Below are 14,962 nucleotides of genomic sequence, written 5' to 3'. Positions count from 1 at the left end.
TCAATAACTCTGTGTTATGCTGAGCTCATCCCAAGTATAGCTACCATCTGTCACTATACAAATCTATTATAGTACCATAGACAATTCCCTATGCTGTACCTTTCATCCCCATGACTTATTCTTTCTATAACCAGAAGGCTATACCTCCCACTCTCTCTTCATCTGTTTCACCTATCCCTCTACCCACATACCCTCTGGCAATCACCAGTTTGTTCTCTGTATTTATGGGCCTGTTTCTGCTGTGTTTGTTTATTTGCCTGTTTTTTAGATTCTACAGATAAATGAACTCATATAGTATTTTTCATTCTCTGTCTCACTTCTTTTGCTTAGCATGATAAGCATTAGGTCAGTCCTTATTGTCACAAAGGGCAAGAACTCATTCTTTTTTATGGCTGAGTAATATTCCAGTGTGGATGTGTGTATCTCTGTGTGTGTGTGTTGTGTCTTCCTTTTCTTAATATTCTTTTACTTAAGAAAGTTAAGCACTTGATTTTAACACTATGCCAAACCTCATAATATTTTCCTTTTATTTTTACTTGTCTTTATCATTCTAAATTTTTTTTTTTTTTAAGCCATAGTAGCGCATTGGGAAGACTTTTTTGACTCATTCACATGGACATGTATTTAGGCAAGACACTTTAAAAGTATATTTTGGGATAGGAAACATTTTCAGCATTGTGAATTCAAAATTACTATATATCAAATATTTTAAGAAAAATGGCTTCCAAAATAAAAAGAATGTCCAAATTTTCCAATCAGCCTTTAGCTATGTAATCGAATGAGATAAATATTAAAATAATTTTTAAATTTATATACCCAAATATATATGTCATATCATCTATGTAAGGTTTATTAATTCTCATCACATATTATTGATAGGTATGATAAATTATATATGTAATTTTTTTAATATTTTGTTTTATTTATTTATTTTTTAATTATTTTTTTATAAACATGTAATGTATTTTTATCCCCAGGGGTACAGGTCTGTGAATCGCCAGGTTTACACATTTCACAGCACTCACCATAGCACATAACCTCCCCTAATGTCATAACCCCACCCCCCCTCAAACGACCCCCCTCCCCCAGCAACCCTCAGTTTGTTTTGTGAGATTAAGAATCACTTATGATTTGTCTCCCTCCCAATCCCATCTTGTTTCATTTATTTTTCTCCTACCCCCCCTAACCCCCCACATTGCATCTCCGCTTCCTCATATCAGGGTTATCATATGATAGTTGTCTTTCTCCGATTGACTTATTTCACTAAGCATGATACCGTCTAGTTCCATCCACGTAGTTGCAAATAGCAAGATTTCATTTCTTTTGATGGCTGCATAGTATTCCATTGTATATATATACCACCTCTTCTTTATCCATTCATCTATTGATGGACATCTAGGTTCTTTCCATAGTTTGGCTATTGTAGACATTGCTGCTAAAAACATTCGGGTGCACGTGCCCCTTCGGATCACTACATTTGTATCTTTAGGGTAAATACCCAGTAGTGCAATTGCTGGGTCATAGGGTAGTTCTATTTTCAACTTTTTGAGGAACCTCCATGCTGTTTTCCAGAGTGGTTGCACCAGCTTGCATTCCCACCAACAGTGTAGGAGGGTTCTCCTTTCTCCACATCTTCGCCAGCATCTGTCATTTCCTGACTTGTTAATTTTAGCCATTCTGACTGGTGTGAGGTGGTATCTCACTGTGGTTTTGATTTGTATTTCCCTGATGCCGAGTGATGTGGAGCACTTTTTTATGTGTCTGTTGGCCATTTGGATGTCTTCTTTGCAGAAATGTCTGTTCATGTCTTCTGCCCATTTCTTGATTAGGTTATTTGTTCTTTGGGTGTTGAGTTTGCAAAGTTCTATATAGATTTTGGACACTAGCCCTTGATCTGATATGTCGTTTGCAAATATCTTCTCCCATTCTGTCAGGTGTCTTTTGGTTTTGTTAACTGTTTCCTTTGCTGTGCAAAAGCTTTTGATCTTGATGAAATCCCAATAGTTCATTTTTGCCCTTGCTTCCCTTGTCTTTGGCGATGTTCCTAGGAAGACTTTGCTGCGGCTGAGGTCGAAGAGGTTGCTGCCTATGTTCTCCTCAAGGATTTTGATGGATTCCTTTCTCACATTGAGGTCCTTCATCCATTTTGAATCTATTTTCATGTGTGGTGTAAGGAAATGGTCCAATTTCATTTTTCTGCATGTGGCCGTCCAGTTTTTCCAACACCATTTATTGAAGAGGCTGTCTTTTTTCCATTGGACATTCTTTCCTGCTTTGTGGAAGATTAGTTGACCATAGAGTTGAGGGTCTATTTCTGGGCTCTCTATTCTGTTCCATTGATCTATGTGTCTGTTTTTGTGCCAGTACCATGCTGTCTTGATGATGACAGCTTTGTAAAAGAGCTTGAAGTCCGGAATTGTGATGCCACCAACTTTGGCTTTCTTTTTTAATATTCCTTTGGCTATTCGAGGTCTTTTCAGGTTCCATATAAATTTTAGGATTACTTGTTCCATTTCTTTGAAAAAAAATGGTTGGGATTTTGATAGGGATTGCATTAAATGTGTAGATTGCTTTAGGTAGCATAGACATTTTCACAATATTTGGTCTCCCAATTCAGGAGCATGGAACATTTTTCCATTTCTTTGTGTCTTCCTCAATTTCTTTCATGAGTACTTTATAGTTTTCTGTGTATAGATTCTTAGCCTCTTTGGTTAGATTTATTCCTAGGTATCTTATGGTTTTGGGTGCAATTGTAAATGGGATGGACTCCTTAATTTCTCTTTCTTCTTTCTTGTTGTTGGTGTAGAGAAATGCAACTGATTTCTGTGCATTGATTTTATATCCAGACATTTTACTAAATTCCTGTACAAGTTCTAGCAGTTTTGGAGTCGAGTCTTTTGGGTTTTCCACATATAGTATCATATCATCTGCGAAGAGTGATAGTTTAACTTCTTTGCTGATTTGGATGCCTTTAATTTCTTTTTGTTGTCTGATTGCTGAGGCTAGGACTTCCAGTACTATGTTGAATAGCAATGGTGATAATGTACATCCCTGCCATGTTCCTGACCTTAGCAGAAAAGCTTTCAGTTTTTCAACATTGAGAATGATATTTGCGGTTGGTTTTTCATAGATGGCTTTGATAATATTGAGGTATGTACCCTCTATCCCTACACTTTGAAGAGTTTTGATGAAGAAAGGATGCTGTACTTTGTCAAATACTTTTTCAGCATCTATTGAGAGTATCATATGGTTCTTGTTCTTTCTTTAATTAATGTGTTGTATCACATTCATTGATTTGCGGATGTTGAGCCAACCTTGCAGCCCTGGAATAAATCCCACTTGGTCGTGGTGAATAATCCTTTTAATGTACTGTTGAATCCTATTGGCTAGTATTTTGGTGAGAATTTTCACATCTGTGTTCATTAAGGCTATTGGTCTGTAATTCTCTTTTTTGATGAGATCCTTGTCTGGTTTTGGGATCAGGGCAATGCTGGCCTCATAAAATGAGTTTGGAAGTTTTCCTTCCATTTCTATTTTTTGGAACAGTTCCAGGAGAATAGGAATTAATTCTTCTTTCAGTGTTTGGTAGAATTCCCCTGGGAAGCCATCTAGCCCTGGGCTTTTGTTTGTTTGGAGATTTTTGATGACTGTTTCAGTCTCCTTACTGGTTATGGGTCTGTTCAGGTTTTCTATTTCTTCCTGGTTCAGTTGTGGTTGTTTATATGTCTCTAGGAATGCATCCATTTCTTCTAGATTGTCAAAGTTGTTGGCCTAGAGTTGCTCATAGTATGTTTTTATTTTTTTTTAAAGATTTTATTTATTTATTTGACAGAGAGAGATCACAAGCAGGCAGAGAGGCAGGCAGAGAGAAAGGAGGAAGCAGGCTTCCTGCTGAGCAGAGAGCTCAATGCAGGGCTCTATCCCAGGACCCTGAGATCATGACCTGAGCCGAAGGCAGCGGCTTAACTCACTGAGCCACCCAGACGCCCCTCATAGTATGTTCTTATAATTGTCTGTATTTCTTTGGTGTTAGTTGTGATCTCTCCTCTTTCATTCATGATTTATTTGGGTCCTTTCTCTTTTCTTTTTGATAAGTCTGGCCAGGGGTTTATCAATCTTATTAATTCTTTCAAAGAACCAGCTCCTAGTTTCGTTGATTTGTTCTATTGTTTTTCTGGTTTCTATTTCATTGATTTCTGCTCTGATCTTTATGATTTCTCTTCTCTTGCTGGGTTTAGGCTTTCTTTCTTGTTCTTTATCCAGCTCCTTTAGGTATAGGATTAGGTTGTGTATTTGAGACCTTTCTTGTTTCTTGAGCAAGGCTTGTACCGCTATATATTTTCCTCTCAGGACTGCCTTTGCTGTGTCCCACAGATTTTGAACTGTTGTGTTTTCATTATCATTTGTTTCCATGAATTTTTTCAATTTTTCTTTAATTTCCTGGTTGACCCATTCATTCTTTAGTAGGATGCTGTTTAGTTTCCACGTATTTGGGTTCTTTCCAAATTTCCTCTTGTGCTTGAGTTCTAGCTTCAGATCACTGTGGTCAGAAAATATGCAGGGAAAGATCCCAATCTTTGATACCAGTTGAGACCTGATTTATGAGCCAGGATGTGATCTATTCTGGAGATTGTTCCATGTGCACTAGAGAAAAATGTGTATTCTGTTCCTTTTGGATGAGATGTTCTGAATATATCTGTGATGTCCATCTGGTCCAGTGTGTCATTTAAGGCCTTTATTTCCTTGTTGATCTTTTGCTTGGATGATCTGTCCTTTTCAGTGAGGGGAGTGTTAAAGTTCCCTACTATTATTGTATTATTGTCAATGTGTTTCTTTGATTTTGTTGTTAATTGGTTTCTATAGTTGGCTTCTCCCTTGTTATGGGCATACATATTTAAAATTGTTAGATCTTCTTGTTATACAGGCCCTTTGAGTATGATATAGTGTCCTTCTTCGTCTCTTATTATATTCTTTGGCTTAAAATCTAATTGATATGATATAAGGATCGCCACCCCACCTTTCTTCTGATGTCCATTAGCATGGTAAATGGTTTTCCACCCTCTCACTTTAAATCTGGAGGTGTCTTCAGGTCTAAAATGAGTTTCTTGTAGGCAACTTATTGAAGGTTTTTTTTTTTTTTTTCCATTCTGATACTCTCTGTCTTTTGATTGGGGCATTTAGCCCATTAACATTCAGAGTAACTATTGAGAGATATGAATTTAGTGCCATTGTATTGCCTGTGAGGTGACTGTTACTGTATATTGTCTCTGTTCCTTTCTGATCTACTATTTTTAGGCTCTCTTTGTTTAGAGGACCCCTTTCAATATTTCCTGTAGAGCCGGTTTGGTGTTTGCAAATTCTTTCAGTTTTTGTTTGTCCTGGAAGTTTTTTATCTCTCCTTCTATTTTCAATGATAGCCTAGCTGGATATAGTATTCTTGGCTGCATGTTTTTCTCATTTAGTGCTCTGAATATATCATGCCAGTTCTTTCTGGCCTGCCAGGTCTCTGTGGATAAGTCCACTGCCAATATAATATTTTTACCATTGTATGTTACAGTCTTCTTTTACTGGGCAGCTTTCAGGATTTTCTCTTTGTCACTAAGACTTGTAAATTTTACTATTAGGTGATGGGGTGTGGACCTATTCTTGCTGATTTTGAGGGGGTTTCTCTGCACCTCCTGGACTTTGATGCTTGTTCCCTTTGCCATATTAGGGAAGTTCTCTACAATAATTCTCTCCAATGTACCTTCTGCTCCCCTCTCTCTTTCTTCTTCTTCTGGAATCCCTATTATTCTAATGTTGTTTCGTCTTATGGTGTCACTTATCTCTCGAATCTTCCCCTCATGGTCCAGTAGCTGTTTGTCCCTCTTTTGCTCAGCTTCTTTATTCTCTGTCATTTGGTCTTCTATATCGCTAATTCTTTCTTCTGCCTCATTTATCCTAGCAGTGAGAGCCTCCATTTTTGATGGCACCTCATTAATAGCTTTTTTGATTTGAACTTGGTTAGATTTTAGTTCTTTTATTTCTCCAGAAAGAGCTTTTATCTCTCCAGAGATGGTTTCTTTAATATCTTACATGCCTTTTGAGCCCAGCTAGAACCTTGAGAATCGTCATTCTGAACTCTGTATCTGACATATTACCAATGTCTGTATTTATTAGGTCCCTAGTCTTCGGTATTGCCTCTTGTTCTTTTTTTGTGGTGAGTTTTTCCTCCTTGTCATTTTGTCCTGATAAGAGTATGTGAAGGAGCAAATCAAGTACTGAACGGTGGCAAAGATCCCAGGAAAATGCACTTTAATCAAATCAGTAGAAACCCCAAATCGTGGGAGGGAGAAAGGTGACAAAAAGAAGTTCAGAAAATAAATAAATAAATAAATAAATAAATAAAACAAATAGAGAAAAAATATAAGAAAGAAAAAAATATATGTATATTAGATATACTAGTTAAAAAACGTTAAAAAAGAAAAGGGTAAAAGTTAAAAAAAAATAGCAGAAGAAAAAAAAATAAATTAACCGCAAGACTAAAGAATCATGGGGAGAAAGCCATGAGTTCCGTGCTTTGCTTTCTCCTCTACTGGAATTCTCCTGCTATCCTTGGTAGGTGAACTTTGTCTTGGCTGGATTTCTTATTGATCTTCTGGGATAGGGGCCTGTTGTAGTGATTCTCAAGTGTCTTTGCCCGAGGCAGAATTGCACCGCCCTTACCAGGGGCTGGGCTAAGTAACCTGCTTGAGTTTGCTTTCAGGATCTTTTGTCCCCTGAACACTTTCCGTAGAGTTCTGGAGGACGGGAATGAAAATGGCGGCCTTCCAGTCTCCGGCCCAGAGGACCCGAGAGCTCGGGTTGCACTCTCAGTGCGCCCTCAGAGAAAAGAACCCAATCACTCCTGTCTCCCTGGCCTCTGGCCGTGCTCCAAGCTCACCCAGCCTGCGACCGGTTCAAGGTAATCCCGAGCTGAGAGCTCACTCCTGGTCTCTGTCTCTGTAGTCAGCTTCCCTGATCTAATACCTGTGAGCTCTGCAACACTCAGACACCCCCGATCCTTCTATGACCCTGTGGGACCTAGGCCACGCTGGCCCCGTGTGGGCTTCACCCCGGTTTAGCCTCTGGAGCTATGTCTCTCAGTGGAGCAGACTATTAAAAGTCCTGATTTTGTGCTCCATTGCTCTGCCATTTGCTGGGAGCTGGCCCCTCCCCCCACAGTCTATCTTCCCGTCTCTTTGGATTCACTTCTCCGCAGGTCCTACCTTTCAGAAAGTGGTTGATTTTCTGTTTCTAGAATTGCTCTTCTTCTCTTTGATCTTCCGTTGGATTTGTAGGTGTTTGCAATGGTTTGATAAGCTATCTAGGTGATCTCCTGCTACCTGATGTAATCTCAGCCTGCTACTTCTCCACCATCTTGACTCTTCCCTCTATATATGTAATTTTTAAGTATTTATTTTCTACAATTTTTACAAAATAAAAAAAAAAATCTGATGCTTTGCTTAAATCTCTGATATTAGCTCTTCAGTCATTTATCACCATATTCCAGAGAATACCATTTTTTCTGCCTTTAAAATGTTAAATATGGATATTTTTTCTTGTATTTTTTTAATCAATGTAGTACTATGGGTACATAAAGAATCCATTCACACATCATTAAAATAGCTATTTTTGTTTCATTTACTATATCTTACAGTTATGTATTCATGATTACTGTGCTTCAGTAGAGAGTGTTGTTTGTTTTAGGTGACTTAAAATGCTTGTTTTCAATAACATCAAATATTTAGAATTCTTAGATTGTATCCTTAAGACTAAATGTCACATCTGCATTCTTTCCCCATTCTTTTATTTAACACCTTTTAAAAACAAATACCTTTTTTCTTTTCTGCAATTGTGTGAAATATATTTTCCTGAAAGCACCTCATCTTCTATTTAACTATACCATAAAAATGTGCACATTAAAATACAATCTTCCAAGTAAGTAATGCAGGTGACATTGTTTTTCATTGTCCCTCAGTTTCCCCTTTTTAAAAAATTTACTATTGAATTATACTTGACATATGAAGTTGTATTAGTTTCAGGTATACAACATTGTGATTTGACAATTTTGTACATTACTCAGTGCTCATCCTGATAAGTTTAGTCCCCATTTGTCATCACGTGAGAATAATCTGAAAAAATATACATGAGCACTATAACGTTGTTATATTTTTTCTTATAGGTAAAAGGTCACCATGGATCAGCTGTATTATCTACTATATGATTTAGAATGATCAGTATGAGGACAATGTACAGATCAAGAAGAGACTAGAGGGAGGAATGTATAGTAGGATAATGAAGATAAGGCCTTAAAAGAGAAGCAGTGTGGCAAAGGAGTGGCTGTATTGAGAGATACTTGAAAAATATATCTAGCATATTTGATAGTAGATCAGATGAAGAGATACAGAAGGAAAAATTGAAGGTGCACGTTTAAGATTTGGGAAGTATTAACTGAAATAATAGGTAAAGGATTAATATTTGTGACAATGTGTTTTGCTAGGTGTAGAGATGTTCAGTAGAGAGAAATAAAGAGTGTGAAGTTGAGGATATTAACTTATAATTGGTCTCATAAAAATAATCACTAGAACTTTGGAGTATAGCTCTTACTTAAGTTTAAATGTTGCTTAAGTTAATTATTTCTCATTTCTGTTTCTGGAAAAAATTAGAACAACATTATTTTATGAGTTGCTTGGATGGTGGTGATTGTGGCGGTACAAAAGAGTGAGCAAAATTTTACTTTTTTCACCATACTTCACCAAGAGAAGCTCCACTTGTGTTTAATTTACTTTTTGTTCCTTGATATAATTTCGTTAGAAAAGATTAAAAGAGAAAGAGAGAAAGTACAGAGATTTCTCCTGAACTCGCCAGCCTCCCACATGCATACCTTTTCTTGTTGTCAGTATCTCCCACCAGAGTTGTATATTTGTTACAGTTGATGAACCTAAATTGACACATTATTGTCACCTAAAGATCAGAGTTCACTCTTGAGATACATTATATGGATTTGGTTTTATGTATAATAACACGAATCCACCATTATAACACCATAGAATCCGCCATTATAATACCATAAATTATAATACCATCATTATAATGCCCTAAATATCTTCTACGTTCTACCAGTTCAATGTGCTCACCCCTCACCTTTGGTAACTACTGTCTGCATAGTTTTACCTTTTCCAGAATGCCATATAAATGAAATCATGGTATGTATGTGGCAATATTGAGTCCCTGTCCATGAACATTGAAGATCTCTCCTTTTGTTAAGTTCTTTGATTTCTCTCATCAGAGTTTTGTAGCTTTCCTCATACAGATCTTAAACTTACTTTTTTAGATTTATAGTAAAGAATTTCATTTTGGGGATGCTAATTTAAATAGTAATGTGTTTTAAATTTTAAATTCCACGTATTAATTACTGATACATAGGAAAGTGATTGACATTTATATATTTACCTTGTCCTATAAACATCCTATAATCACTCATTAATTTCTAAAGTTTTTTTTTCTGTCCTTTTAAATTTTCTGCATAGACAGTCATAAGATCTGTGAACTAGTTTTATTTCTTCTTTCCCAATACTTTTCATTTCATTTTCTTGTCTTATTAAATAACCTAAGATTGCCAGCACAATGTTGAAAAGCAGTGGTGAGAAGTGACATACTTGCCTAGTATATGGCATTTGTAGGAAAGCTTCAAGTTTTTCATCATTAGTATGATATTAGCTGTAGATTTTTAATAGATATACTTTATCAAATTGAGGAAGTTCCTTTCTATTCCTAGTTTACTGAGGATTTTTATCATGAATTGGTGTTGGATTTTTGTCAAATAATTTTTCTTCATCTATTTATATAATTGTGTAATTTTTTTTGTCTTTTGATATGGTGGTTATAGTTAATTATTTTTCAAATTATAAATCAGCCTTACATACCTGGGATAAATCTCACTTGGTTGTGGTATACAATTATTTTTATACATTGTTAGATTTGATTTGTTAATATTTTGTTGAGGATTTTTACATAAGTTTTCTTGAGAGGTCATGTGTCTATACTTTTCTGTATTTGCAATATTATTGTCTCATCTTGTTATTAAGGTAGTGCTGGCCTCATGGAATAAGTTAGGCAGTATTCCTTCAGCTTGTGTCTTCTGAGAGAGATAAATAATTAGTATAAGCTCTTCCTTTAATTGTTGGTAAAATTTACTTGTGAACCCATCTGAATCTGAAGCTTTCTCTTTAGTAAGGTTATTAATAATTGATTCAATTTCTTTATTTAATGTTGCCTTAATCAAATTAAAAAAAAAATGAATGATAGGGTTAATCTGTGACGTAACACCAACTCTTTAGCTATTTGAGAGACCTGTAAAGGAATAGACTTGTTCCAGTGTTTGCAAGATTATTGAGTGTTAATATTATCTGTAGTATTACTGAGTTACAGATACTTCCCTGCATAATTTGTAGGAGAGCAACATAGGAGGTACTCAGTGGTGGGGCCAAAAGATGTCCAAGAGTATTAATTAGTAGCCACTCAGAGTCTCCTGCTAAGAACTTCTTCATTGTTATTCAGAGGTTTGAAAAAGATGAGTTGTCTGATTCCTGTGAACTCTTGGCTGACATGTAAAACAGAGACTTCCATCTTGGACAGTCGCGGAAACACACCTAATTCTGTGACCCCAATTGCTTTGTCCAAATGTATGATAAAATGTGTGTAGAAAATTTTAATTTAAATTTTAATATTACAGGGTAGATGAGTGTCTAAAATTAAAAAAAAAAGAAAAAAGAATAAAGAAACACTCATGAAGAGAAAAAGCGTATTCAGTTCTTTAATCTATAACCTTTTTCAAACAAGTGACCCAAGGCCTTAAAATTACTTCTGCTTTTTGTAATTCAGGATTATTTTCTTCTTCTTTCTGAAACACTTCCTTGTAGACTATTTTCTCTGCCCCATGCCTACGACCTATCTTGTTAGAACCTGATTAAGGGAAGACAGATGGTCAAATAACTTTTGAAGCTCAATAGTTTCTTTATATAGCTTCAGTCAAAAACATTGACCCGAATACTGTCTTCCTTTTTAACTGAGATGTTAAAAGCTATTTCAGGGATTCTTTTTTCTATTTAATTATGCTTATACTTAATTAAATCTACATAATTCAGCTGATTTCCATCATTATAAAGTATTGTTATAGGCTTGCAGAGAATAAATAGATTTGATTCTATCAGGAAAAAAGAGCAAAATGCTGAGAGTTGCTGATTCTTTAAATTATTTTATAACTTCTGTTTAGTAAAGAAATAAGCTCCAAAAAATACTTACATCCTTGCTTTTCCTCAGGACCATGCTCAAGTTATGATAAATTGGCTAATCTCCAGTGCCTACCCTAGGTTAAGTGGTAATTTTTCCCTCTCTCTCCCTATTTTCTTTACTTTTTTTCTTGGTGTACAGTCCTCTACATGCCCTAAATTCTAATACTTCCCCCTGATTTTCCAGAGATTTTACTGTGATATATGTTGTTCCCTATACTGAACTCAAAATAATCTTATTTCTTAGGTGGTATCTTGTGCTCTAGATCCATTCATCTTTGCCCTGCCTCAGCTGCCAACAATTCAGTATGACTCATCTGAGACTCATCTGTCTGTATATACTATAACCTCATAGGAATGATCTCTAATTGGATATTATGGGCTGCTGAGATACATAAACATATTTTCAGAGGTTAGTGAATTCTCTACAAGAATTTATTTAAAAATATTTGTATTCCATTGATCATCAATAATAAACATTTTATATGCTTATATAATAATTATTGGGATAAATAATGAGTTATTCAGTATCTTCATAAGTTACTTAGCTGCTTGATTACCATCATTTTTACATCTTGCATAGGGGCAAAGATGCTTTATGCAATCATAGTTATTTCAGTAGCAAAATAGTTAGCAAACCTCTTCAGTGGTATTGCTCTTGGCATCTGTCCATCTTTGAGGATATGGATGACTTTTTCTCCTTTGCATATGGGAAGACACCTCTCACTTAAGAGTCCTAGGGCCTGTTTCAGGGAAGAAGGGAGGCTTCAAGGAGTCCTTCTATGTCCAGTGTTTCTCAAATTCCTTCAACTAAAATTGTTCACTATGCCAAAGCATCATATTCTGTGAGTAAATATATTCTGAATCTTGATAGATGCATTAAATTCAAAGATACATTAAATTCTATCACCATCAGTACTATATTGACATTGCTAGCAAAAGTAATATGTCAATCATATTTCTTTAATATTAACCTTTGAAAATTCATTGGCATTAAATATTTTGGGCAATATAAAATAAATGTTTGTCCCTTATTCTATCAATATGGGGTAGATATATGTTTAATGTAGATTTCAGGAAAACCATAAAACTAAATCTATCTTCAGGTGAATGAGACAGTTTTTTAAGATACCTTGTTAACATTAGCCTTTGAGAGTTGCTCACATGAAGAGTTTTGGCTAAATGTAAGTTGGACTTATCTTGCATTAGCAAGCATATTTTCAAATTATTAACAATGTTTGGCACAATATAGTTATGTTAATTGCCACTTTGACTTAATTTTATTAAAGTCTAATTAAAGAGTCAGAATAAATCTATACCTGAAATTGATGTTACTATTTTTATTTTTAAAATTCGCATTAGAAGCTGGTGAATTAGTTTTAGGAAAAAAATCATATTAAATAATGTGTGTTATTGAATTTAATTATTTCTCAGAATCATTCGTATTTATACTTTGTTTTATTGTTAAAGTTATACTCATAGGGTGCCTGGGTGGCTCAGTTGGTTAAGCAACTGCCTTTGGCTCAGGTCCTGATCCCCAGATCTTGGGATCAAGTCCCACATTGGACTGCCCCTACTCTGTGGGGAGCCTGCTTCTCCTTCTCCCTCTGCCTAGCACTCCCCACCCCCCACCCACTTGTGTGCATTCTCTCTCTCTCTGCCAAATAAGTAAATAAAATCTTAAAGTTATACTTATAAGTGCTTTATATCTACTGTTATAGTTGTACATTTTAAATAGCATTGAAACAAATGTAACACCTGTTGACACAGAGTCCAGTATAATCATTGGATTGCATTGCATTTGGATATCACTTAAGTTTGAAGGACAGTACCTCATAGTTTGCAGATAACTGGATTGCTAATCTCTTAGTAAACTGAATGCCTCAATTAGTAGAATTGACTTTTTTTTAAACCCTTTTACTAAAGTTAGCATTTAAATAAAGAACACTGCATTTACAGGGCGGATTTCAATACAGTGGCTATTCAGCTGGGAAATGCCTTTTACAAAGCTAACAAGCCTGCAAGACATATTTTTAATCATTACTTTTGAATCTTAATATCTTGACTGTCTATTATCTTTTTTCTTACAAATTATGCAAGTCCCAAACTAAAGTTATTCCCCCATTCCCTCAAAAATGCTGTATTTTAAGTCTTTTTAAAGACAAGTAATTTTAAAGATAAATCCTTCAAAATAACTTGATTATTTTTATTTTTGCTGATTGTTTTTGTCTTCTCTCCTGTCTCTCACATCACTGATGAATTCTCTTTGCAATATTAGGTATTTGGAGGAATGGGAATTCTGTCAGATTTAATGGTACTAGTAGACAATTTTAATTTTTGTCCTTAAAATGATCTTAGGTTTTAATCATATATATCTTACAAAGGCATTATTTTGTTATGGAATATTACAAACGTTGTATAGATTTTTTAATCACTGGCATTCACAATTGAAGTGTCTCATCTTTCTGTGGCCATCTGCTTTTACTTACACAGGAATGTGTATGTATAACCATAAATAACATTTTAAATATGCTTTGATGCATTTAAATATTTATTATCATCATGGATTGTTGACATATCAAGAAATATGAATGATGCATACAGTATTTATTCAGTTATACAGAAACATCTGTCAGGATTAAATTAGTAATTTTGTCATAAAACTACTGAGTAGTAAGAATATAATTGAAAAGCTAAAGACAAAATAAAATGAGTACGATGTTAGGTTCATTTAAAAAGAGAAAGCTGATACAGCATCAAAAAGAACTGTTTTTTGATTCTATTATAGATGATCTGGAAGTAGGTCTATGTAAACCATAATATATCATTTTCATTATATCCAACTGAGATAAGAAAAATAAAATGGAGATACATGTTACTCAAAGGAAAACTCCCTATAGGACAAGATAAAATGCCAATTTGTCCCTGAGAGAACATAACATAGTAAAAGGGTGGTTGAGTTTAGAAGGGTGAAGGAGGAAAACGACTGTGTATTTAGCAAATAATAATGACTTATGAAACCCTTTCCAAGATTCGATATTCTGTAAAAAAGTTGTTCAGAACCAATATGTAAAACTGACTAAGTTATTAAAATAAATCACATGTTATTTTGCTGTTGCTGGTAGTGGTAGTGTTACAGGCCAACCAATTTCAAATTATTGAAATACTAACATTTTAATTTTAATTTAATTAATTTATTTCAATTTATTTACTTAAATGAAGACATTCTCTAACTCATTGTGGTGAGAAGGCATTTAAAGTATATGTAAAATTCAGTGTGTCCAACTGTCTATTGATAGAGAAATGGACATAGAAGAAGTGGTATGTATATGCAATGGAATATTATTCAGCCATAAAAGAGAATAACATCTTGCCATTTGCAACAACATGGATGGAGCTAGGTGGTACTATGCTAAGTGAAATAAGTAAGAGAAAGAAAAATATATGATTTCACACAGTGTGGAATTAAACAACACGAACAAAGGAAAAAAAAAAGAGGTAGAGAGAGACAGAGAAAGACAAACCAAGAAACAGACTCTTTTTTTTTTTTTAAAGATTTTATTTATTTATTTGACAGACAGAGATCACAAGTAGGCAGAGAGGCAGGCAGAGAGAGAGAGGAGGAAGCAGGCTCCCCGCTGAGCAGAGAG

This window comes from Lontra canadensis, unplaced genomic scaffold (genome assembly GCF_010015895.1).
Source record: "Lontra canadensis isolate GAN:19392208 unplaced genomic scaffold, GSC_riverotter_1.0 scaffold6, whole genome shotgun sequence".
NCBI classification, from domain to species: Eukaryota; Metazoa; Chordata; class Mammalia; order Carnivora; family Mustelidae; genus Lontra; species Lontra canadensis.
Note: the sequence above shows the minus strand (reverse complement) of the source record.